This window comes from Diabrotica undecimpunctata, chromosome 10 (assembly GCF_040954645.1).
Source record: "Diabrotica undecimpunctata isolate CICGRU chromosome 10, icDiaUnde3, whole genome shotgun sequence".
NCBI classification, from domain to species: domain Eukaryota; kingdom Metazoa; phylum Arthropoda; class Insecta; order Coleoptera; family Chrysomelidae; genus Diabrotica; species Diabrotica undecimpunctata.
The window spans coordinates 73,817,901-73,843,434 of NC_092812.1; the positions used below are offsets into that span (position 1 = coordinate 73,817,901).

General features: G+C 36.7%; 1 long non-coding RNA gene across 1 annotated transcript in view; it reads right to left on the reverse strand.

Annotated features, from left to right (window-relative positions):
* Nucleotides 1–637: 637 nt before the first annotated feature.
* The window catches only part of LOC140452149 (uncharacterized), a 28,451-nt gene continuing 3,554 nt past the window's right edge, over nt 638–25,534 (reverse strand). The window contains exons 2-3 of the long non-coding RNA XR_011952142.1: nt 7,796–8,001; nt 638–789 (exon numbers count right to left, since the gene is read on the reverse strand). This is a non-coding gene — a long non-coding RNA (uncharacterized lncRNA). The remainder of the gene's footprint in view (nt 790–7,795; nt 8,002–25,534) is intronic.

Below are 25,534 nucleotides of genomic sequence, written 5' to 3' on the forward strand. Positions count from 1 at the left end.
CAATTTTGCACAATTTTCCAGAATAATGTAGCAATTCTTTTTTCGTTCGTATAAAAAATCTAACACAAAAGCATAACGTTTTCACAGAAGCAATGTCCATTGATTCATCCACAATTATGCTAATTTTTGTTTTCTTGGATGCAGCTATTCAGAAACAACGAAGGAAGAAGAGCAATATTGCTAAAGAGCTGAATTGCAGAAAAGAAATATAACAAAATAAAACAAACACAGAATATGTAAAGGCATCATAAAAAGTATAACCACTTATAGCAGTGAGACGTGGTTGCTAAAAGAAAGAACTCTTTAAACCTTAGAGGGAACCGAAATGGATTTTTGGAGATGTGTTGCCGGTAAATTAAAATTGGATAGGGTTATAAATAATAGAATTCGAAAAATTATGAATGTCAGGCAGACAATAACTGAAGACATTAAAATGAACCAACTATGGGAACCAACATGAGGGAGATTAGAAAAGTACACAGGTAGGAAATAGGAACATTGTAAAGAAGTGGGAAAAAAATTTAAAATACATGTATGTATTTACAAATCTTTATTTTTTTTTATTTTATTTTAATAATTACATATTTACAATCTACTCTACAAACAATAGTGTAATAAGCAAATTTGTTGATGTTGATTTGTACATTATCATTAGTTTCATCTTAAAAATAATATCCCACAGGACATTTCCATTTCTCTTTTAGCCTTGCAAGCATAAATACCAGTACCTCCTTGGCAGGTTGGTCTTGAGCCAGTAGGTGGCCCCCAAAATCACAGTTTCCTACAAACCTGAAAATGTACAGAAAAGTTATTTTCTAGTATTATATACAGTGTGTCCGTAAAGTATGGAATAAATTCGATATTTCCTAAATGAACAGCCTTTTTAAAAAAAATCTAAATTTTACAATAAAATTTCATTATACAAGGTGATACACATTACAGTGATGACGTGATCGGCTCTTTTTTTAAATGTATTTAAGGACATTTTTAGATCGATAAAAATGAGCTGATTCCAAAAAAATATAATGCTGGGGGTTTAACGGATATAATTTGAAAGATATGCGCTTAGAAAATTAATTTTTATTGATTTATAATATTAATTCGGTTAAAAAAGGTTTCGTAATGGAGTATAAAGTGTAAAAACCTATCCAAGCGCAGATGCAGATACGGATCATAATCTATTACTAGCAAACGTCAACATTAAACTCAGGAAACCGGAGAAAAAAGTTAAAACCACCAAAATTAACATCAAAAACCTAAAAGACGACAACTGCCAACAGCAACTAAACGCAGAGATAAATAAATTAACTGAAGGAAGCGTTGAATGGGCAGATATGAAAAAAGCCATACTAAAAGCGGGAAAGGAGGTCCTAGGCGAAGAAGAGAAAACCACTAAAAAAGACTGGATGACACCGGAAATAGTTGAGCTAATAAATGAAAAAAGAAAATACAAAAATAAAGATAAAAATAAATATAAAACCATCAAGAATAAAATCAAATATGAAATCAGAAAGGCTAAGGAGGAATGGATGAACAAAGAATGCCAGGAATTGGAAGAACTCAGCAACAAACATGACACCTCAAACTTACATAAAAAAATGAAAGAACTTACAGGCAACACTAGACAAAGAAGAACACCCATAACAAGAGATAATAATGGAGAAATACATACTGAAGAGAGCAAAATAAAGGAAGTATGGGAACAATATATAATCCATCTGTTCCATGACGAGAGAGAAAATGAACAAGATATAGGTGAAGAAAAACAATACCTATAAATTTTACCCTCAGAAGTAAAGAATGCCCTACAGAATGCAAAACAAGGAAAAGCACCGGGTCCTGATCAAATTCCAGTTGAACTGTTAAAAGCCTTAGATGACGGTAATATAAAGAGACTCACCCGAATTCTCAACCACATATATGTAGAGGGCAACATCCCGGAAGAATGGCTTAAATCGATATTTTTACCTCTACCAAAAAACAACAATCCCAAATCATGTAATGACTGTAGATTGATAAGCCTAATGTGCCACCCTTTAAAGATTCTCTTGAAAATTGTTCAAAACCGAATTTATAAGAAATGTGAGGAGCAGATAGATGAAACTCAGTTTGGCTTCAGAGGAGGCATGGGTACAAGAAAAGCATTATTTGCGTTGACGGTACTCTTGCAGAAATGTCGGGAATATAACAAGAGTGCATATGTATGCTTCATAGACTTTAGGAAGGCCTTTGACCGAGTGCAGCATATGAAGTTAATAAGTGAATTAAAAAACATCAATTTAGACAAAAAAGACATTGAGTTTATTAAGGCTATATACTGGAACCAGAAAGCAGTAGTAAAGGTGAACGATATAGAAACAAATAATATACCGATTGCGAGAGGGGTTAGGCAAGGATGCGTCTTGTCTCCGACGCTTTTCAACGTGTACTCAGAGGTCATATTCAGAAAAGCCTTATGAGAAAAAAAAAGAGGGAATAAGAATTGGTGGAGAAATCATAAACACCATGAGATTTGCAGATGACACGGTAATTATGGCTGAGAGTATAGAAGAACTACAAACTTTACTAGATGAAATAAATAGTGAATGCATTCAAATGGGACTTGACATCAACACAGATAAGACCAAATTTATGATAGTATCAAGGAGTCCAATAAATAATGAACAACTAACTCTTGGTGGACAGCAAATAAAGAGAGTGACAAAATATAAATATCTGGGAGCTTACATCAACACAGAATTAGATCCAGACCAAGAGATCCGGGTACCAATAGAAATGGCAAGGGCAGCGTTCTTAAAATTCAAACAATTGTTCTGTGACAAAAATCTGAATACTGCGCTGAAACTGAGGTTTGTTGACAATCATTTCTATTTAAAATTAATTCTAAGCAATAATACAGAACATTCACGAATTAATACAACTATTGTACTACTTAATTGTTAATGAACGTTACTAAAAATAATTACAGTTTACCAAAAACTAGAAATAGGCTACTTTTTTGCAATTGATAATATATAATTTATTTTCTAATCGCATATCTTTCAAATTATATCCATTAGACCCGAGTATTATACTTTTTTGAAGTCAGCTCATTTTTATCGATCTAAAAATGTTCTAAAATACAGTGTTACATTAAAAAAAAAGCCGATGACGTAATCACTGTATCACATTAAATTTAAAAATCGACTTGTTTTAGATTTTTTTAAAAAGGCTTTTCATTTAGGAAATATCGAATTTATTCCATACTTTACGGACACACTGTATGTATAATCCATAAAAATCTATGCTATGAAACATGAATAATGATATATTGAGTTAAAAAAACCTAAAAATTCGTTTTCAGCAATCTTAATAATAACCTTCCGGCGCTGTAGAATGACATCGACGTGGTGGAAGGCCTACTGGTCGGTCTTGGTTTCGTGAGGGGAGCACCACCGATGAAACTAAGAACAGCCCAAATAGTGTCCGGCGTTGGTGCAGGCACTGGACGCTAAAAATTCGTAAAAAGGGGCAGCAATCATTCGCAATTGCTGCGTCTTCCTCCCCAAAAAAACCTTGTTGTGATTGTACCAATCCCTGACAAAAAATTGAAGGCACTTATGCCCCAACTGTCACTTTCTATGTCTGCGACATAAATCACAGTCACCAAATAGTCAACGACCAAGATATCCGGAGATACATCTGACCTGAACTCCCAGTACAATCAGAAAGCATCACTCACTGCTTATCCATCCTTTATCCTTTTCATCTCCTTCCAGTGTAGAGTAAGCAGCTACACTGAGGAACACCAGGCGGTATACGAGCGTTGCTGTCACTGCTACCGGAGAAAACCGTGGCAAATTAAGACAGGACTACACGTCGATAAAAAAATCCGCAATCCCGGCTCGTGAGCCACCGTGACCAGGGGATGAATGACTGTGCGAAAGCAGTCGTAAATGGTGCCCCCGGGATACCTGGCAACCTTCCGGGGTGATAAATGCCTTAGCTGGATAAGGGAGCACTGTCCAGCTGGACCTTTGTTCTTCCCGACGCGTGGGAACAGATACATAAGCGAAACAACCGACAAGTAAAACAAAACAAAACGAAAACGATGACGACCTGCACGAGGACACAGAGTGGAAATAGCTTGAAGAACTAGGGGAATCTAAGATCTTGGGAAGGTTACACTCCATAGCCAGATCACCTACGAGGACTGATAGCGAGGAAGAGAATGGGAGAAAAATATGAACGACTAAGGGGCGGCTAAGGCCGTAGAAGAGAAGAGAGAAAGCGAAGAACTAGACGTGATAAGAAAGGTGGTGGAAGAGGCCGCTTATACGATCCCGATCGAGTAAAGAGGCAAAAACAACTTAAAAAGTGCAATGGATTTAGTAGAGCCGATAAAGGAGGTAGGGAACAAGGTAAAAACACCTCTACTGTATAGTAGGAGAAAGCACGGCGTGATTGGAACTAAGAAAGGCGAAAAAACACAGCCTGCAGAGTACTGAAGTGGAAATTACACTGGTAGTTCCAAATTTCAGAAGAATAGAAAGAGGGAATATACCATCAGAGGGGGCATAAAGTTGTACGCGAACATGGTAAAAGAGGTCAGAAAGTGGACGTAAAAAACAGCGGGTTCGACATCAAAAAGATGAGAAAGACTGTACAAAGAAACTAGACAGGATGGTACTAATACACGACGTTGACCAAATGTTGGAAGATAAGGAAGTCATAAGGGCGCTTGATAGTACTGCAGGTAAATTTAGGAGATGTAGCGGACCTGTTGCTAGTGTCCGAGACAAATAAAAAGATTACGGCCCAAGAAGGCTGGATCACGGATAAAAGGCAAGATGAAGTAGTTTATATTAGAAACAGAAAGCTGGCGGTAAAAACTTGCCAGAGGAAAGAGGAATTCCTAATCTTGGAACCGTCACAATAGTGACGACGACATATATCTCCCCTAATATAAAAATACGAGAATATAAGAGTCTGGTAGAGGAAATAGCAGGAAGCACGACAGGAAAAAAAGACTAACTGAATGCAAAATCTATTTCATGGGGAACGCCAAGAAATAATGAAAGGGGAGAAATCTGGAATAAGATCAGCCAGACCTTAAATTTGGAAATACTCAACAACGGTAAGGCGACCTTCGTCAGGGGGGAAAGTCAGACACATATCGACGTCAGAATGGGAACGATACCGACAAATAGAAAGGTGACAGAGTAGGACGTCCTAGATGGAGAAATATTCACTTATCACACGTACATTTTGTTTAAAATTAGAGGAAACGTAACAAAATCAAGGGAGGAAGGCAGGTCGAAATATCTCAACAAGAGAAGACTCAAAAAGGAAATCCAACGTATGGGGAGCCACGCCTGAAAAGGATACGAGAAAATAAAAGATATGACAGAAAGGTACAGTCCGTGGGCCAGAAAAGCAAACAGTCGTTCATACTGGTGGACGGAGAGGATTGAAGAAATAAGAAAAGGCTACATCGAGCTAAGAAAAAAAGTTAGAGGTGAGAATTAGAGAAATGAAAGAGGTGGTAGAAAGACTAAAAGCCACGAAGAAAGAGCTGGTGCGAAAAATAAATGGCGAAAACAGATGTTGGAAAAAACTTTATGAAAATCTTGGGGAGACGCCTACCGAATAGTTGTCAGAAATTTTAAAGGGATAGAAGGCTTCTTTAAGATCGAGGAGAGTCGAAGAAAAGGACTGGCCAAGGCTCTTTTTCCACAGAGGGGGGAAGTAAGCTTTACGCCACTTCAAGTGGAGACAAAGGTGACTGAATTTAAGGGGGAAGAAGTGACGGAAGCTGGCAAAATGCTCAAAGCAGGAACAGCGCCTGGACCTGATAAGGTAGTACCCGAGATAATAAAAATCATCATCGAGGAGAAAGTGCAATGGGCGCAGAATATTATGAACAAACTGCTAAGAAGGTAAAGTTCCCACGAGATCTGAAAACGGCAAATCTCATACTTATCCCGAAACCGGGAAAGGAATTAGAGTAGCTTGGGGCGTACAGATATATATGCCTGTTAAATACCTTAGACAAGGTCAGGAACGAAAAATCTAGGTGGACACTATAAGCAGGGTCAAGAGAGAGATATCCATATGTACGAGCAGGTGGATGGTGGCTTTCCTTCTCGATATAAGAAATGCTTTTAATAGTGCTAGCTGGAAAATTATTGTGAGACTACTGGGCGACTTGGGAATATCTCCCTATCTGCAGTGCTTGGTCGGGAATTACTTCACGGATAGGTGCATCAATATTTCGAGGGGTAACTTTATCAGGACCACGGTGGAAGTGGCACAGGGCTCCGTTCTGGGGCCATTGCTTTGGAATGGCCATTGCATTGTTTAGCATTTGAGGGGAGAGAGGATAACGTGTTTGCGACGGCTGCTGTCTGTAGTTTACTGACCGCTTAGTTTTTTTAGTTTATTCTGCGTGTTTGTACTGTACACAGGTAGCTTTGTGCGAGTAGTTAGTGGTAAACTTCTTTTATTTACTCAGTCAAGTTTGGGATCGTTAAATTCTAAATTGAAGTGAAAAATATGGGTCGAAAAAAACTCACATAACAGGAGAAAGTTCGTGCTTTAACGTTTCTTCAGTAACTTCTATGTAATTACCAATTCAAGAGAGGCAAATTATCAATTGAAACGGTCGGCTGTGTCGTTGCCTTCAGGGACTGTTCGGAAAAGAAAACCTGGTTCTAGAGCTCCTAACAAAACATCATTATGACTGACACCATCATCAGGTGTGAAGTAATGTTGAACCCTTCCATAACTGCCACAGAACTCAATAAACATCCTGATCTCCTTCAGAACGTTTCAATAAGAACAATTCATCACCTGCTTCAGAAAGATCTAGCATTACCGGGTCGATGTGCCGCAAGGAAGCCCTTGCTTACAAAAGCAATGAAGAAAAAAGATTAGATTTTTGTAGAAGGTATCAGCATTGGATACCTGAACAATGGAAAAAAGTCATGTTCAGTGACGAAAGTACATTCAGGTTAGTAAGAGGAAGCTCCAAATTTTTAGTCGTCCACTCAAGGTACGATCCAAAGTTCACAGTTAAAACCGTCAAACATCCTAAAAGTGTAATGGTATGTGGTGCGTTTATTGGACATAAAGGAAGGGCAGGGTTGTATTTCTTGCCAAATGAGGGCAAGCAACTATGTGACTGTTTTAGAACAACATTTATTGAACTTGTTAGAAATTCACGAATGTGATAACATATTGGAATGGCCAGGTAACTTGCCCGACCTTAATCCCATCGAGAACGGAATATGATGAAAAATAGGGTTCAAGAGTGTCGACCGAGCAACATAAATCAGCTCAAAGGGGAGTTCAAGAGGTTGTGGGTGACCATGGAAGAAGAATATTTCTTGAACCTTGCTCAATCCATGCCCAAGAGAATCCAGCTTGTCATCAACTACAAGGGTGATATGATAAAGTATTAATTTGTAAAATTAAAATAACAATTATCCTGATTTATGTATTTTATTCACTGTGTAAAGATTTTTTTGCAGGCACTGTACATTCTTTGATATTCATAATTTATTTTAAATATTAAGGTTAGGCACTGTGCAGCCATCATTCTGCTACTACCCATTGATCTACATATATATGGGTGCATTCACTTGGCTAACAACAATTTTCAAGTTTTCCTCTCAATTTGTACAAGAATTGTGAAAATCAAATAACATTAATGTTTAATTATGTAAATTAATTAATTAATAGTTAATAACAAGATAGATTTATGGTTAAAGTGGATGAACTCATGAACTGAACAGCCATAAGCTAGAAAACTTACTTATAGTATTATAAAGAAGGGTCTTCTGAATACCTATCGCAGAATCAATAACTTTACTTTCCACCACAGTATTGAAACGTTGGATACTCTTTTCCTCTCCATTTTGGATACTGCTTGTCTTCAACTTTTTTGGTTTTGGCTGATTGGATACACATGAAATACTTATCATAGCATTAGGTTTCAATTGCTTCGAATAGAATCCAGGTCTAAAATAATAAAACACACACTTAAGTTGTGCAAGCTTATATAATAGGTAAATTAAAATATATTTGTGTTTGTTTTAGTAATCTTATAATACGTAAGTAATAATAAAGTTTGTTTTTGTATTTGCTATCTAGGTATGACTAATATTACCTATTTATACTTTGTACATATTTGTATTAAGTAACTAGCTAAATAAAGCAATATTTATATATTACATATAGGTAGTCTATAGGTACGCATTTTGTTAACTTGTTGTTACATTAATGGGTACCAAAATTATGTTCTCAAACATTCAGAAGTATTTTCTTTTGATTGAAATAAGCCAAGATTTTGAAAGTTCTGCATGCATCAGGGAAAACTATAGCAGAACACGTAATTTAAAATAACACAGTGAAATTAAATGTTTATTACCTGTGAAAAGAAACACAAACACCTTTTTTAAACTGGTTAGTAGTATAAGCACTACAGGAAGTTACCATTTTTTAGTAAATCAATTGTTTTTTCACAATATTCAGTCCTTTAAAAATTTATAAATACAATACAGAATTGTTAAATAAACCTACAAGCCGAATAACAATATTAATAATAAATAAAAAACATACAGTAGGTAATCCAAACAATGCACTTTCAGCCAAAAATGCAAATGGCGCAAGCAAGCAAGCAATTTAAGTAAACCCAGCCTGTGAGACATGATCACCCCTAAGAATTACGTTTGGGTGTAACAATTCATTGGAGGAACGTGTACTAACTCGAGTTAAAAACAAGAGTCACTCCACGCTCCAAATCTCCAGGCCATCCTTTTCCCCCCTATAGCACTCTGATGCGCGATAGGGGTCACAACTATCAGCCAAATGCTTTTCGTGTGGAAGTCCTGGGTACAAGAACTCCACGATATCCTAACCAGATCAATGCAGGCTAGCCTGACGCGCTTTTTTCCTGCTTTCTCTAGTGACGTATCATCGAACTGAAATTGCTTGCTCGAGCCTCGAGTCCCTGCTCCGGGCTGCGCCCAGACTCAGTGTCCGAGGATGTGAGCCCTTCGTGCTCAGGTTTTGGGATTTTTTTAATTTTTTTTTGAATGGCTGTCGCCTTTTTGTTAGTATTTGTTTATTTTTTTGGTGGCCAAAGCCTTTATTTATTTATTTTTATTATTATTTTTTTAAGGCTGTCCTAAAAATAAACATCAATTAATAAAATTTCCAGTGCTGCGTGCTGGGGCTTCTGTAGAGCTACGAATTATCTAGACTTTATGTGTTTGCTAGGATTTGTTGTTTTGGTTTTTTGTGCTACCACCGATGGAACGCATCATATCTTATTATCTCTCGCAGGATCGGGCTTAGATTATAGGATTATCTAATTATGAAAACCTAATTCTGGCTTTTTCTGCCATTTTATCTATCACCCTTACTTGTTGCAGTTCTCTAAACAGAAAGCGTTCAGCGACGTATCTGGGTACGTTTGCCGCTTCTCTGAGGATGTTATTGTGGGCTGATAATATTTTCTTTTTATTTGAATTGCTTATGTGTCCCCATGCGAGAGATGCATATGTGATTATTGGAAGTATGATGCTGTTTATCAGTCTCATTTTCGTTTTTATGTGCAGTTTGCTTTTTCTACACACGAGTCCTCTTATTGCTGCTCTGGCTGTTGCTGTTTTTTGGATAGTTGTGTCCACGTGTTGCGTGAAGGTTAAGCCTTGGTCCATAGTGACTCCTAGGTATTTCGCTTCTCTTTTTCATTCGATTAGCGGAAAATCTAAACAAGAAAGAGCACATTCAGGAGTCGGAATTTTGCTGCACGATAAATACACGCAAAGCATCGAAGATATCGAATACATCAACGATAGGTTATTAAGAATCTCTATAAAAATGCGTAACATCACAACACACCTGATAAGCACATATGCCCCAGACATATCTAAGCCCACAGCAGAAACTGAAAATTTCTATCAGCAATTATAAAACACCGTAGAAAACTTAAATGCTAAACACAAAATTATCGTATTCGGGGATCTTAATGCACGGATCGGAAACGATATCATACCAGGTATAAAACAAAAGTACAACGAAGAAATAATTAATGAAAACGGCGAAGCACTAATAGACTTTTGCGCTAGAATACTTTCCTCATAAAGACCAACATAAATACACTTTTAACAATAATCGAGGCCAGCGATCGATGATAGATTTTATAATCACAAATCGAGTGATAAAACCGTCACAAGTACTTGATGTCAGAGCCCTAACATCTGCTAACCTGGGGACCGATCACAACCTAGTTTTATGCAAGATGCTACTAGAACGTCCGTAACGAAACAGAAAACCCCCAATGCTCATCGAAAAACACAATATAGAGTCGCTATCAAAAGAGATCGAGTTACAACCAGAATGGGGAGTAGAAGATACTTGGCAAAAAGTCAGGAAATGCATCAACCAAGCAGCAGAAGAAGCAATTGGAAAGCGGAAAATTAACACAAGGGCAATAAACCACACCAAACCGTGGTTTTGTCAAGAGGTAAAAGAACTCTCTGAATTAAAACGCAAATGCTAGCTGAGATATAAAAGCACACAATCGGAATAAGCTCTCGCAGAATATGTCCAAGTAAGAAATGAAGTAAACACAAGAATAAAATCAATCAAAAGAGAACATTGGGCTAAATTCACCAGCGATGGACTACGACCTACATGGTGCCCAAAAGAAAGTATGGAAAATGCTTGGGAACAGGAAACAACCAGTTAATGAGTTCGTGCAGACCAAGGGAGTACCTATAGAGACATGGCAACAGCATTTTAAGGAGCTACATATATGATGCCGAAGAAACGGTGAATATAAACGAATACGAAGCAGATATAAATGCTACAATCAATAACGAAGAGGTAGAAGCAAAGATCAAGAAGCTAAAAAACAGAAAATCACCTGGAACAGATGGTATACCCAATGAACTCTTAAAATATGGAAGCCCCGAACTTGCAAGTAAACTGTCACAACTATTTAACAAAATCTTAAACGACACAGAAACATCAGAGGAATGGCATAAGAGCATCACAATCCCCATATTCAAAAAAGGACAAAAAACTTGCCCACAAAACTATAGAGGAATAACCCTCTTAAATACAACGATGAAACTTTTCACGAGTATTCTTAAGGACAAATTGGAAAGGCAAATCACTAATACTGAAAAAGAACAGGGTTTTACAAGAGGGCGGTCTATAACAGATGCAGTATTCATAATAAAATAAATAAAAGAAAAAGCTACAGAGTTCGGCATGCCAGCCTATATTTGCTTCATTGATCTCACGAAGGCGCTTGACAGGGTTCGCCTGGGAGACATTCTAAAAATATTAGTAGAAAATAAAACGCCGACCAACATAACAAAGATAGTCCATAAACTAAATAACAACAATGTAACCAAAGTTAGAGCAGGAGACCAATTCACTAAAAATATTCCAACACCGGGAGGAATTAGACAAAGCGACAGTTTAAGCCCCTTCTTGTTTAACCTACTCATGGGCAAAATTATAAACAAAGTAACATCTCTCAATCTCGAATACAGAATGGGCAACAAAAGAATTGGTATAGTGTGCTACGCAGGTGATGCAGCAATTATTGCCGAATCAGAAGATGATCTTCAGAGACAGCTCTTTCAGTTCTTTCAAATAAGCCGCCAACTAAATATGACCATTTCTACCAACAAAACTAAATGTACAATAGCAAAAGATCCGCTTGGATATAAGTTAGTGGTTGAGAACAGCCCCATAGAACAGGTGATGCAATTCAGATATCTAGGCATAGATATATCAAGCACACATGACCCAGTAAAGGACCTAAGGCGTCAGATCAACAAAGCATCCGCATTGTCGGGATGTCTGCGGGAGATAGTCTGGTCAAATCAGTATATGCGCACAGATAGTAAAATTAGAATCTACAAGACTTGCATACGACCGATCATGACATATGGCATAGAAGTGCGCGAAGATACCAACAAAATGAAACAGATGCTAAGGGTTGCCGAAATAAAAACCCTAAGAAGAATAGTGGGCAAACCAAGAAGAGACAGGGTGAGAAATACAAACGTCAGAGAGCAGTGCAAAATTCAAGATATTGTAAGATGGGGAAAGCAGCGTAAGAGGATGTGGTACAATCATGTAAAAACAAACAACCCGCCCGGAAGACCACCTAAAAGATGTAGGGATAGTTGGCAATGTACCTCCCAGGAAATTAACCAGAGGCAGCTTCAGAATTAAACAGATCGAAAGGTCTCCAAGAAGTAGAAGAAGAAGGATCATCTTACAGTAACAGCCGTTCTTCTGGGGTTTCTCTTTTCTTTTTGAATATGATTGCTTGTGTCTTTTCTAAATTAATTGCTATTTTCCATTGGATACACCAGTCTTCAATGTTATCCGACGCTGTCTGTAGATTGTTGACCGCTACTTCTAAGTTTCTGTGGTTATCCTATTGTCGGCTTCTGTGTTCTGCTAGTGCTGTTTTCACTTTTCTGTTTAGCCAATTTGCCATGTTTTGTAATCCTGGTTTTTGTCCTTCTAGCTCTCTTTTTGGCTCTGTTCTTTTCCCTTCATGTCATTGATTTCCTGGTTTATGTCTCTAAATCTTCCCATGTGTATGTGTATTTCTTCTCTTTTTTCTATTTCTTGTGGATTGTTTATCACTGGGACGTTGTTGATTCCAATACCCACAAGTCTTTTGTAATTTGTCCACTTTGTTTTCTTTCTTTTTCTTGTTGTTGTGTTGTTTTCTTCCCATGTTAATATTTCTAGTATTATGGGGTTGTGGTCTTGTGATCCTTCGTTAAATGTTCTGATCTCGGTCTGTAGTCCTAGATTTTTAACTACTACTATGTCTAGATGGGTGGGTTGAGCATTTCCTGGGAAATGTGTCGGTTTGATTTACCATTACCATTGTGTCTTCATTGTTTGCTAGATAGTTGTCCAGTAATCTTCCGTTTCTATTTGTAGCTCTATCGTTCCAGTTTGGGGATCTCGCATTTAGGTCTCCTAATATTATGGACGGCTCTTCTATATTCAGGAAATCCTTCAGGTCGTCGTCTATTATAGGATCTCGTGGCCTTACGTATGCAGAGGTGATTCTGATATCTTCTTGACTCATTTGTACTTTAATTGTAGTTGCTTCCATAGTGTTTAGTTGTGGTATTAGTATTCTGGTGTGTGGAATTCCTTTTCTCACTAGTGCCTCCTGAATTTGCTCTATGATCGTTCCTGCAGATGTCGTAGTCAGGAAAGTTAATGTTTATGCTGTTCGTCAATTTGGTTTTCTGTATTGCTAGTACGTCCATTTCGTGTCTGTCGTCCAAAACATTTACATTTGTTATTATACCGCCTGGATTCCAGGAGCCTATCTTCAAGTATCCTCTTTTTTCGTACCTTAGTTCAGTGCTATCTTTATCCCCTCTATCGCTTCATATACCACTTTGGTGACTATTTCTCTCACCATGTGGGTTAATCCATCTTGTTGTTCTTTGGAAAATATGATGGTATTTTCTGTTTCTGGTGTTTTTGTTGCTTGAGCATATGACTGCCCATTTGTTCTTGTTGGATGTTGCACCCTATTGTTGGTTGGTGCTACTTGTAGGTACTCTGCGTCTACCCCAGGCAGGTATTCTTGGGCATCCTCTAAAACAGGCTGGATGTTGCCCTTGACAGTTGGCACATTTTGCCTTTTGTTCTTGTGGGATTGTTACTGTATACATAAAATATAAAACATATTTTATGCATAATATAATTATCACGTTCATTATTAGGTATATTATTTTGATATAATTTTCTTTGAAAACAATAAAATAAAAACAAGATTGCAGAATGTTTAACACATTTGAAATTCACCAGTGTTGCGTAGTTTACATTTTTTCCGCAAGCATTAAGCGTTGTTCACAAATTAATTTTCATAAAGATTTCATAGACATAGTATTCTAGTATATGTTTAGTTTATATTTACTTGTAGTAAATAAAAATGTATAAAAATCTAACTTTTGTCAATCAATCAAACAAATCAATTTGTTTTGTTATTAAGGCTTAATACACGCCGGTATGCTATTATAGGAAAAAATGTAGTTCTGGCAACAATGCGGTTGCTACCAGAAATTCACTGCAAAACTTGGTCTATTTGAGAACAGGTGGCGCCAGAAATAAATGAGAATTTATTTGATTATTTTAATATAATGTAAATAAACTCTTCAAAATATATTTACTTCGTAATAAAACATATTATTTATAAAATTAATATTTGTATATAGTACACTTCTAGTTTTAGATTTTCTTTAAAATTGGAATACATGCCATGTTATCGGGCCACCATTTAGTGGGCGTATCCAAAGTAGATCGACATCCGATTAGCCAGTCTTCGACTGACTAATAATCGGAGGATCCTCTCGCATTTCTGTTATCCTGCTACTAAATTCAGTAGAAAGAAGTATTCATATCGGTTAATTGAGAAAATGAACGAATGAACGAACGAACGAACGAATTACATGAATTACATTTATGAACGAATTTACAAATAGGACTTGAACGTAAAATAAATAAACAATGATTAATGAATTAAACTGGCGAGGCATCTTGTGTAAAAATGGTCATAGAACAAATATTTTTTAATTCATGAAAAATTACTGAAATCGTAGGTAAAAATTAGATAATATTTTTTTATCAAATGTTGTAGGTATAATGCCATATCTAATGGTATAGAAAGCCAACTTGTGAGATAAGTTTTGAAATTATTTATTTTATTAATTTTTGTTTATTCAAATGCTAATTTCAACGATTCTTTTAAATTTTTTTAGCAAATTATAAGTACAATTTTATTTAGAAAGTCTAATAAGCGTTTTTTTAAACTTTAATGCAAAAAAGTAAAAACTTCTGGGGAGGACTTTTTGAAGGATGTAAAAGCTCATTATTTGAAATTTTGACGTTTTAATCAATGATCTAGAAATGGTCCCAATTTGAAACCTAATACAATACCTACATTTTTTTATTTTGACTGAACTATGAGTGTTTCATACATTTTATGTCTGTTAACTCATGTATCGGGCATCATGGGTATGGTTGTGACAACCTGAATATTATCGAAACTAAGCATTATAACTATCTCAAGGCCACTTGTCGAATATCCAGGTCGGATTTCGAAAGATAGAGATCTTCGCATTCAACCGCGATTTGTTTCAAGAAATTGATTCTGTACCATCTTTCGCGACAGACAGACCCAATCCAAACTGAAGAGGTGGGCACTTCTAATCAACAAAACATTAGACTTGTACCTGATGACGAAACCTCACCGCTTACCTCTATCACCTTCGGTGTTTAATGAGGGTTTACCTTCATTCAGCTAAGCCTAACTGAGCCCTAAAATAGAGAATCATTTAAACAGGCTGTATCGAAGCCATTTACTAACAGAGATTCAAACATCACAGAACCCAGACCGGTCAATCCTAAATCCGAAACATTTATCGACCGTCAAATACCTACACAATTTGAAATCGCCGAGCTCCAAGCAACAATAACACGGCCCAGACTTCTAGAAGCTAGCAACGAATCGGAGGCTGTTAAACTGGATCTGAAACCAGACATCCTTTTTGATGACGTTCTTCGCCAGCAATCAGAAGCTCTTCTCCTACTAGCAACTAGTCTGTTTTCTCCTGTGAGACATTACGGCCCTATTCTAAATAAAGCTCCTCCACGAAAACCTCGAAAAACCAAGAAGTATGCGATCTACACAGATACTTCTTAAAGCTGTAAGAAAAGAGAATCAAGAGCGAAAGAAATGTTAATGAAGTAGTTTTTTTTTTTAATAACAAACGAAGAAAAAAGCATAAGAATAATCTACTGGAAAGATAAAAAAAGGCAGATGGGGCAGGAAAACCAAAGAAAATGAAGACTGCTACACCACCAGAATCATCATCAGAAGAAGAATATTATTGTCTTCTTTGCTTAGAAACCGATGTATTCGGTTTGGAGACAGTTGGATTCAGTGTCAAGGGGGCTGCAAACAATGGTCTTCACACTCATTAAAATGACCAAACCCTTTTACTTAAACTACTAGTTTTGACATTAATTTCATTATGCCTTTATCTCAAAAGCTTTGATCGTTGCTTACAGCTGTAATAGCAGTGCAGTGAGTCATTAAAGGAAAATTGTTACAGCCGTACCCAGTCTACCCTTACCTAAGCTTGCTTAAAATCTATGAACAATGAATGGAGGATTATTTTAAGTTCATATCAAGTGGTCTGGACTTAATTTATTGTAAAAATCTGATCCATAATTGATCCACTATCTCTAAAACTGGCTTGATATTAGTCTAGCTGATCATCCACAAGTTTATTTAGTCTCTCTCTTAGTATTCTTGACAGTACTTACTTTAAATCAGGTATCCAACTCTGTAGTTTTCGCTTGAAAATTTATCCCCTTGTTGTATAGGGGACATAATAAAGCTTTGAGCCTGTCTTTCGACATATTTTCCTCTATCCATATTTTCTTGATAATGTTAGATATACGTACACCCTTTCTTGAAGGTCTTCGGCTAAAGTTTTAGCATACCTGAAGCTATTTTGATACTATTCAGCGTTTTGTTATTGTTAAGACCCTCTAATATATTCTTAATCTATTCTTCACTAGATACCTACTTCTATTACTATGTCACCTTCTTATGTAAGTTGATTTTCGCCTTCCCGTGTACTTTGTCCTTTCAATAGTTCCCTAAAATGTCCTCATATCTCTGATCTGGTCCTCCTCATCACAAACGAAGCAGTACCATGATTATTTATGGGACATGCCTAGCTGTGAAGACTTTGTTGATGGCTTCTTAATTGTACCACTCGTACATGGTAGTGACGGATCAATAATTTCACTCCTTGAAGATTCTTTTGTCATTATTTGAAGGCGTTTGGGCTTTTCATTTTTCTTTTTAATTGTTTTCGGTGTAGCGTCGCCTTTATTAGAAGAAACATCAAACAAGTTAACCACTAGCTTTTGGGCTAGTGAATTAATGGATTTTTTTTAAATCCTTTTAGTTTTAATACTGAGAGTGGACAACATTTCTGTAAAGGACGTGTATAGCTTAGATGTGGTGTCTTCAAAGGTAACAGTTAGTACAACTCCCATATCTTCATTATCTGATGGGTCATGAATCGAGTAATTTGAAGAATCATCACTTTCAGAGCTAACATCTTGGTATTCATAAGAAAGTTTAGGAAGTAAAGTTTTGATCCATTTAGCTGAAGATTCGTTCATCGGTTCTGCAGAAGTACTTTGTTCACTTTCTGCACTTTTCTTCTGATTTGTGGAAGTGCTTGAGTCTTGCTCATTTCCATTTTCATCATTGGGATTTTCAAGCTCGGTTAGGCATGAGGGCTCTCTGGAATCACTGATGAATTGAAAGGGTAAATTTCAGTAGCTTTGAATCCGGAGATAATATTTCCTGGTGTCATAGTCTTAGCCCAAACTTCAGAAAATATTCGTCCAAAGACTGTGCTTCTTATCGAGCGTTTAGGATTATTAATCCAAAAACGAAGAACCCATCGTCCCAAAGCGATTGGAAAAATGTTTGCATATAAATGAAACTTAACAATCAAAAATCAACAAAGTATTTTTACTGCCAACTCGAAACTGTTAAATGTTCGATCCCCTTCACAAAAACATCGTGTGTTACAGTTCCTTTGGCTGTCATAACTACTTTGGTTCGAGGAGAAAGATTTTATTCGCATTCTGCTTTGAGCCTCTGACCTTTAAATAATATCATTGATGGTATATACTGACCACTAGCATTGGCACACGACACGATTGTCACGTTTTCAGCGTGCTCAGGTGCTACTATATGCACTCTTTTTGTCCATTTTTTGGCAAAAACTTCCTTTTGGTGGTGCAGTGTCAAACGGCAGCCCTTTTCATGTTGTAAATATTCTCAGGCTTTACGGCAGCATCCAATTCCTCCATGACTACCTTCAATTTTCAAAGTAATCAATGACAATCACTTTGTGAGTTAACTTGCTCTTGCTGGATTTAAATTTTGTGTTTTACGCCTAGTCACAACAGGGCGGCGACCCAAAAATAGTCTCAAGCACTTACGCCCCGCTTTTTGTTTCATTAGGTTAAAAAAAATATTGTTTTCCCCACAGAAAAAAAATACACGGCAACTTCAGCAAGATGAGAGATTCTTAAACAAAGTTCAGTTTCTTGATCAGATGATAAAATCGTATTTCTGCCTAATTTTCTAGTTGGTATACCTGTTGTCAAATGGTTTCGTAAGCTCCTCCTAGGGATCCTAGGGCCATGGCCTTATTTGGGTCACCTACCTTAGGTATTCAAATTCTGATATCCGTTTTCAGTTTTTTCAACTTTTCTCTTCGAAATTAACCTCTAGATCAGCATATTTAAGTCCGATGTTAGTCAAGAACTCAGGTATCTAATCTTGTTCAAAGTTTCTGTGTATTGCCCTCATATTCTTATGTCTCCTGTTGGATTATTTATAATTTGTTTCCCAAGTTCTGGGGCTTACCCCATTTATTCCTTAAATACTTAATAGACCAGAAGAACCAGAAAAGAAGGAAACTGTAAAGAGCAGGTAACTCAGCTTTCAACACAAAATTAACTGCAGATCTCCTCGCGTTTCTGTTATCCTAATAACAAACGTTGCAGTAGTAAGGAAAGGTCTGTCTGGTCTGCAAGGAAGGATCCTGGGTATTTGGGGAAAACAAAAATTGTAAAATTATAAAATTCATTCGTTTTAATTAATCAAATATCGACTATCAAATGTTAGACGAAGTTAGTAAATAAGTGTAGAAGTTAAAAATAATTTTGACTGTGCAGGAAAGGAAGGGGGCTTTAAACTATTTCTGAAGTTTTTTCCTATCTCACAATCACAATTGCTGATAATCTTCATCTCTTGGCCTAGGGTTTATATCCGCTAAATAATTTATATAATTTAAATAATTCTATTTTTTAAAATAATCTTTTTTTGTAAGCGATTTCCCGAGTGGAAATCGAAACGTCAAATAACTTTTCATTATAATCAATTGTGGCTTAACTTAGACATGCCACAAGATAACAGTTTTTTCAGAACCATTCCAAACTATCAATAATCAAGACATTGTTTTCTATAGTTATATAATTGATAAAAATCGTTTTAAGTAAATTATTTTAGTAGAGTTATGTTCGAACAAACTTCGTCAGATGTCGGCACGTGTCCAAACTGTAAACAGCTTCATATAAGAATTTGCATATGTTAATGGTTTTGCCTAGATTTGGATAGTGTTCTGTGGATTTCCCTGATTTCGTTTTGTTTAAATTTTTGTTTCTGCTAAATGTTTCTGTTAGATTTTGTTGTCTGTGGTAGTGATTGGATTTAAAATTTCTCAGCAGTCTCTTAACACATTCATGCCCAGAACTTCCTAGTGATTTTTTTGTGTAAGATTTTAGTCACGAAACTATCGTACTTTAAATGTACACATGGTACTCAAAATCTTATCTGTATCTAACTGACGTAATGGCAGCCTGGCTGCCACTGAGATGAAGTATACAAAAATAAATGGAAACATTAGTATTTATTTTTAAAATGCAGTTACTAATATCAATTATATGTGTGAATTACTTTCTGCTTAATATGATGGTGTGGTCTTTTCGGAGTTCAAGTACAGGTGAAAAATTCAATGAAGTTTTGATTCCAGGTATTGTTGGAAGGGTACCAAATGATTTTAAAAGGCAAACTGTGCATTGAAGCTTAAAGTTTAACAATGATATGTCATAACCAAGTCGGTACTATAAAAGCTAACCTGAGACATCTACAGCCCATGAAAAAAAAAAGGCCACCACCATTTTTTTGATCTAATTCGGCACCGGTAAGAAGCCACGAATTGATCCATTATATCAACGCCTCCAATGCCTCGAATCTTTTTTTTTTCTGCACGAGAATATCTATTAGCTTTTTTCATCGGATATACTTTGTCACAATTGGTAAACACTGTATATATATTCAGGGATTCTACAGTATTCACTGCCTTCCCTCGCTTAACCGTTTCCATCTCTCTGTTGTCCCATTTTCCATCGTTTAGGCTTTTCTTACTCATGGCGTCGTCTACTTCGTTCCTCCAGGATATTTCTCCTTCCTATGCGGCTCCATACGGTTATTCTCTTTATTCATCTGCTGTCGCTAGTTCTTCTTACATGTCCATACCACTTTTGTCTTTTTTGTTCTATATATGTTAGTATGTCTGTTTCTATTGATGTTGATATGTTACTCTGCAGCATCTTCGCAGGCATTCCATCTCTGTTGCTACAATCTTACTGCTGTTTTTCTTGTTTATGATCCAATTTTCAGCCCCATATGCCATAATACTTCGCACTAATGTTTTATAAATCTGTATTTTTGTCTTCATATTTAGGTGTCTATCCCACCATACTGAGTTAAGTTGTCGGATTACTGTTCTTGTTTGTCCTAATCTTTGTGTAATTTCTTCCTCTGTTGTTGCCCTTTTCATGATTATAAACCCCAAGTATTTGAATTTATTCTTTCCTTTGATTGTTACGTTGTCATCAATCTGTAGATCTTCTATGTCTTCTTCACTTGTAGATAAGTACTCTGTTTTCGCGAGGTTAATATCTAGGCCAGCCTTGGTATATTATTCTTGTAGTTTCTTCATCATGTAGCTGAGGTCGTCTTGGTCTTGTGCAATCACTACTTGATCGTCTGCAAAGCTTAACGTATATAGGTATTCGTTCCGTACCGGTACTCCCATGCCTTCGCATTTTCTTTGCCATGTAGTCAAGGCTCTTTTAAGTATATTTTGAATAGGGTTGGAGATGTGGAACAACCCTGCAGGAGCCCTTTTGTTGTGGTGAAGTCTCCTATAATTCTTGTTCCTATTTTAATGGACACTTTATTTTCTTTATACAGAGATTTTGTATCTTCTATGAGTTCTGTCTGTATTTCTAATTTGTACATTGCCTCTTATAGTTCTGACCTTGGTATAGCCTTTCTTAGGTCCACAAATGCCAAATGTATATCTCTATTTTTTGCTTTTTTCTTTTCCAACAGTTGTTCCAGTGTGTATATGTGGTCTATGCATGATCTTCCTGCCGTGAAGCCTGCCTGATCCTCCCCGATTTTGTCTTTTATCGCTTGCTCTATCTTTTCTCGCAGTATCTTCCTATTGATGATATTACGCTTATTCCTCTGTAGTTTTCGCATCGTTTTCTATCTTCTTTCTTAAATATAGATGTTATATATGCCTCCATCCATTTCTTTGGGAGCTGTTCTCCATTTATGGCTTTCTGAAATATCCATTGTATCATCTGGTGTAATTTTTTTGATCCGTATTTTATAAGCTCATGTGAGATGCCTCCAGGTCCCGGTGCTTTCTTATTTTTGATTGCTTTTATGGCCGTTCTCATTTGCCTATCTGTTATTTCTATTTCTTGTTGTGGGGATCTGATTCATCTTCGCCTTTTTTCTTTCCCAATGAATTGTGGTCTTTGTTCTGTTAATAGTTCCTTGTAATAGTCCTTCCATTCTTTGTCCTGTATATTTCCCAATTTAATTTTTTCTTTTGAGTTTTGTTTCAATCTTCTTAGTACTTTCCATGACTCCGAAGTTCTTGTACCTCCTATGTATGTTTCAATATTTCAGCAGGTTCTTTCCCATTCTTTATTCTTTTGTTGTGCTATTTGTTTTTTCACTTCTCTATCTTTTTCTCTATATTCTTTATAAACTTCATCGTTGTTTGTAGTCAGCCATTTTCTGTATAGTTGCTTTTTTTCTTCAGTTACTCTTTTTGTTGGTTCACTTATTTCATAATAGTGCTGTTTATTTGTTATATGTTCTTTTTCTCCAAGGGCTTCGAATGCTGCTTGCTTTATACTCGCCTTTATATGCTCGTATATGTCTTCGATGTTGCCGTATCTAAATTCTATTAATTTTTGGTCTAGACGTTGTTGGTATAGTTCTCTTATTGATTGTGACAACGTTATTATCATTACAGCGAACTAGCAAAATATCACCAGACGAAGAAGTAGCCACGTCACGCCTGTATTTTTTTCCTCGCACTTTTGTCTGGAAGTTTCTTTGTGGCATTACAGCGATTTTCACGCAATTTTCCTGTGCCTCCAATTTCTCTGAAAATCAATTCCTTCAACAATGCAACCGACGAAAAGATTGTCAAAATAAAGTTTATTTCCTTTTTTTAATTGCATGTGAACAATTAGACCTAGAACAACATCACCACCTTATACTAGACCAGTTTGAGGACGGCCAGAGGAAGAGCCATAATACGGTACAACATGATGGATGTAACCCGAAGGCAGTTACCCACAGTTTGTTCCCAAATCTAATGGGCTTACCCCTTATAAATTGTTTACTTTAATGTCTCCTTTAATACGGAATCATACTCTCATCGATGCTTACAGTGGGACCAGGAGTAATATGTTTGAATGCAGAATTTAGCATATCAAACAAAGGGCGAATTTTGTACATTCGATCAGTACCGTCATTGGACTGATTATTGGCGAGATGAATAAAACTCATAAGTTCGTCAAAACGATTTCGTCTCATTGCAATTGAGACGTGTATGAACCTCATCATCTACGGTACAGAAAAGCCGTCTGCTAGGTAGTTGGTGATATATCGCTAAGAACATAACCCCAACGAATGTTAAAATTTCTGTCAAAGTAGCATTGAGATTATGAACTAATTTTTGCCCTTAAGAATTTGTTTCGTGAACAATGTACTCTATTGTAACTTGCGTAAAATAACACGTAAATGAGTCAATCGAGCTTTAACCGTTTCTTTCAAAATATCCTCTACATTAGGCTGGTATTCATCGTCGGGATCAGAAATCTTCGAAGTAAATCCAAAAATATTTGATTTCCATGTAGTTGGATTTAAACGTGGTCGTTTGGCAGATTTAGGGCATTTGGAGGCACATGGTTGAGAAATATGATTCTGTCGAGAGGTACTCGGTTGGAAAACGTTGTCAGTATCATCAGCAGCTTCAATTTCATGACTGTACTTCACACTTAGTTGGAAACGCAGGATATGATCTGAAAGATGGCTGGTATCGCCTGCCACTTCTTCATCCGAGAAATCAGAATACTTTTCCGTATCTGCGTCTTGAAGTTCTTCGGAAGGGCGAATCGATGTATATTTGGGCATTTCATTTTCTTCTTCGAGCGACTCAAGAAGTTCGTGAAAAAATAACCCCTTGCCATCTCTTCCTCGTACATACCTGAAAACATCACACGAAAATCCATATTCCCAGTGGCAACTCAAATTGCTGTGTAAATTTACATATGTATATTGAAAAAAGTAAACCGCTAACGACGAATAAAAATAATTGTTAAAAATTGCGACAAAAGCTTGCCATTGAAGAAAATAAACCATTGGTTTGAAAAAATACATATACATTTTTGTATACTTATATAGAACTGTTGGCTACCATGAATATAATTAAACACGTATAACACCACCAAGAAAACTATCTATAGTAACCTAACTGGTTGAATGATGGTACCAACTTTCGCTTCCTTTGCTGAATTTGTTAGCCGATAACCCCCTCCACCTAATTTAACTGCACTGTACGAATTAGACCACAAATAAATTAAACCTGGTGGGAGTGTGCTGTGAACTAGACAGTTGTAGGGGTGAGGGGGAGATTTTCATATGCGTGGCAATTGTAGTTGCCAACGGGCACGAATGGGTTAATAAAAAATACGCCCCTTAAGAGGTGAGTTTATTAATTCCCCGAGAGATTAAATACCTACTTATTAACTGATTTTCACAATTATATTCTCACTACTTTTAACCTACGTAGTTTCGATTAAGTCTACAAGACTGCACGATTCGGTTTGTGTTACAAAATATTTTAAATTGTCGACATGGCCATGACGTCAAAGCGAGTACGATATGATGATGAGAACTTCGAAAAACTGTTGTAGGACGGTTTGAAGATGAAGAAAATGATGCCGTGAAAAAAAGTTAGTACAGAAATCCTAATAGGCAAATGCTGAAAAGACAGCATACAATTCTATCAGAGAATCCAAGAAATCAAGCAGAGATTTAGACCCTTTAATTTTAATAGAGATTGCCAGATCAAACATTTATACGAATGAAGCCACTTCTAACGTATAGTAATCTTAATTTGGAAATCAGACTACGTACCATTGCAAGAATATTATTATATGGAGCTGGGACTTGAACTTTAAAAAAGTGCAATTTAAAAAGAATGGAGGCTTTCGAACTCTGGTTATACCGCAGAGTATTAAAAATATCATGGACTGATAGAATTACAAATCAAGAAGGAATATTATGGACTGATAGAATTACAAATCAAGAAGTACTGGAGAGGGTTGGTAAAGAAGCACAACTAATTACCTCTATACAAACAAGAAAACTGGAATACTAGATCACGTGAAGGAGATTAAAATATGAAATTTTGAGACTCATAATATCGGGAAAGGTTCAAGGAAGGAGATCTGTTGTCCTAAGGCAGCATTCTTTGTTGAAGAATCTACGCGATTGATATCATTGCAGATCAATTGATTTATTTAGAGCAGCAAGTTCACCCCGACACTATTTAACGTGAGTCTAAAAACATTAGTAAGGAAGATAAACTTTGTGAAGCAAAAAATTATCACAAATCAGCTTTAAGTATGAACATGTTTGGGGTGGTATTGTTGGGTGTTACTACTGCAAAATGTTACACTCAATATTCGACAAAGAATGTGGCTTTTACACGACGGTGCACGAGTTCGTCACACTGCTCTTATTCACAATCATCTAAATAATAACTTTCCTGTGAGGCAGAGGAGGACCAACGGTTGGCCACCGCGATCACCGGAATTGTCAAAAATTGATGTTTTTATACAAGGCTACATAAAAAACGTTATGTACCACAAGCCTCTAACAAGGCCAGATGATATAAAAAATAGAATAAGAGAGGCTTTTAATAATATTGACTTGACAAATTGACAATATTGACAAATGCTAAGAAATTTGGCTCGGTCATTTGAATATCATTTTGTTGGGAGGTATTGGTAAGGCGGGTTCGTGAGTTTTTAATTCAGCCGCTCATTGTGAGTACCGACGCTGTTTAAAGCCGCTTCACGTTTGTGATCTTATACTATCCCTAAAATCGGGGGTTGCCAACTCCGCCATCTACGCCGTACCGAAAATATTCTTCGACGCCTTGAATGTCGTTCTGGACTTCATCCGTGACCCAGGACAAGGGACCCTTAACAGGTGCTAGCTTCCCGGGTCAAGAAGCTCCTGAAATCTACGGAGGGCAGGGATTGATTCCCTGATAGGACTATCCAATAGAATCCAAGGGGCTCCAAAGGAGTTCCTACGCGCTACCCGCAATTTATGACAAATTTGGTTCCCAGCGAACACCTAACCATCCAAAATCAAGTGGTAGAATAGACAGACGGTCATGAAATCAGATTCTTCTTCTTATGGTGCCCTATCCAATTAGTGGATGTTGGCGACAATTCTGGCATACTCCTCTCGGTCTTGTATGGCTCTAAA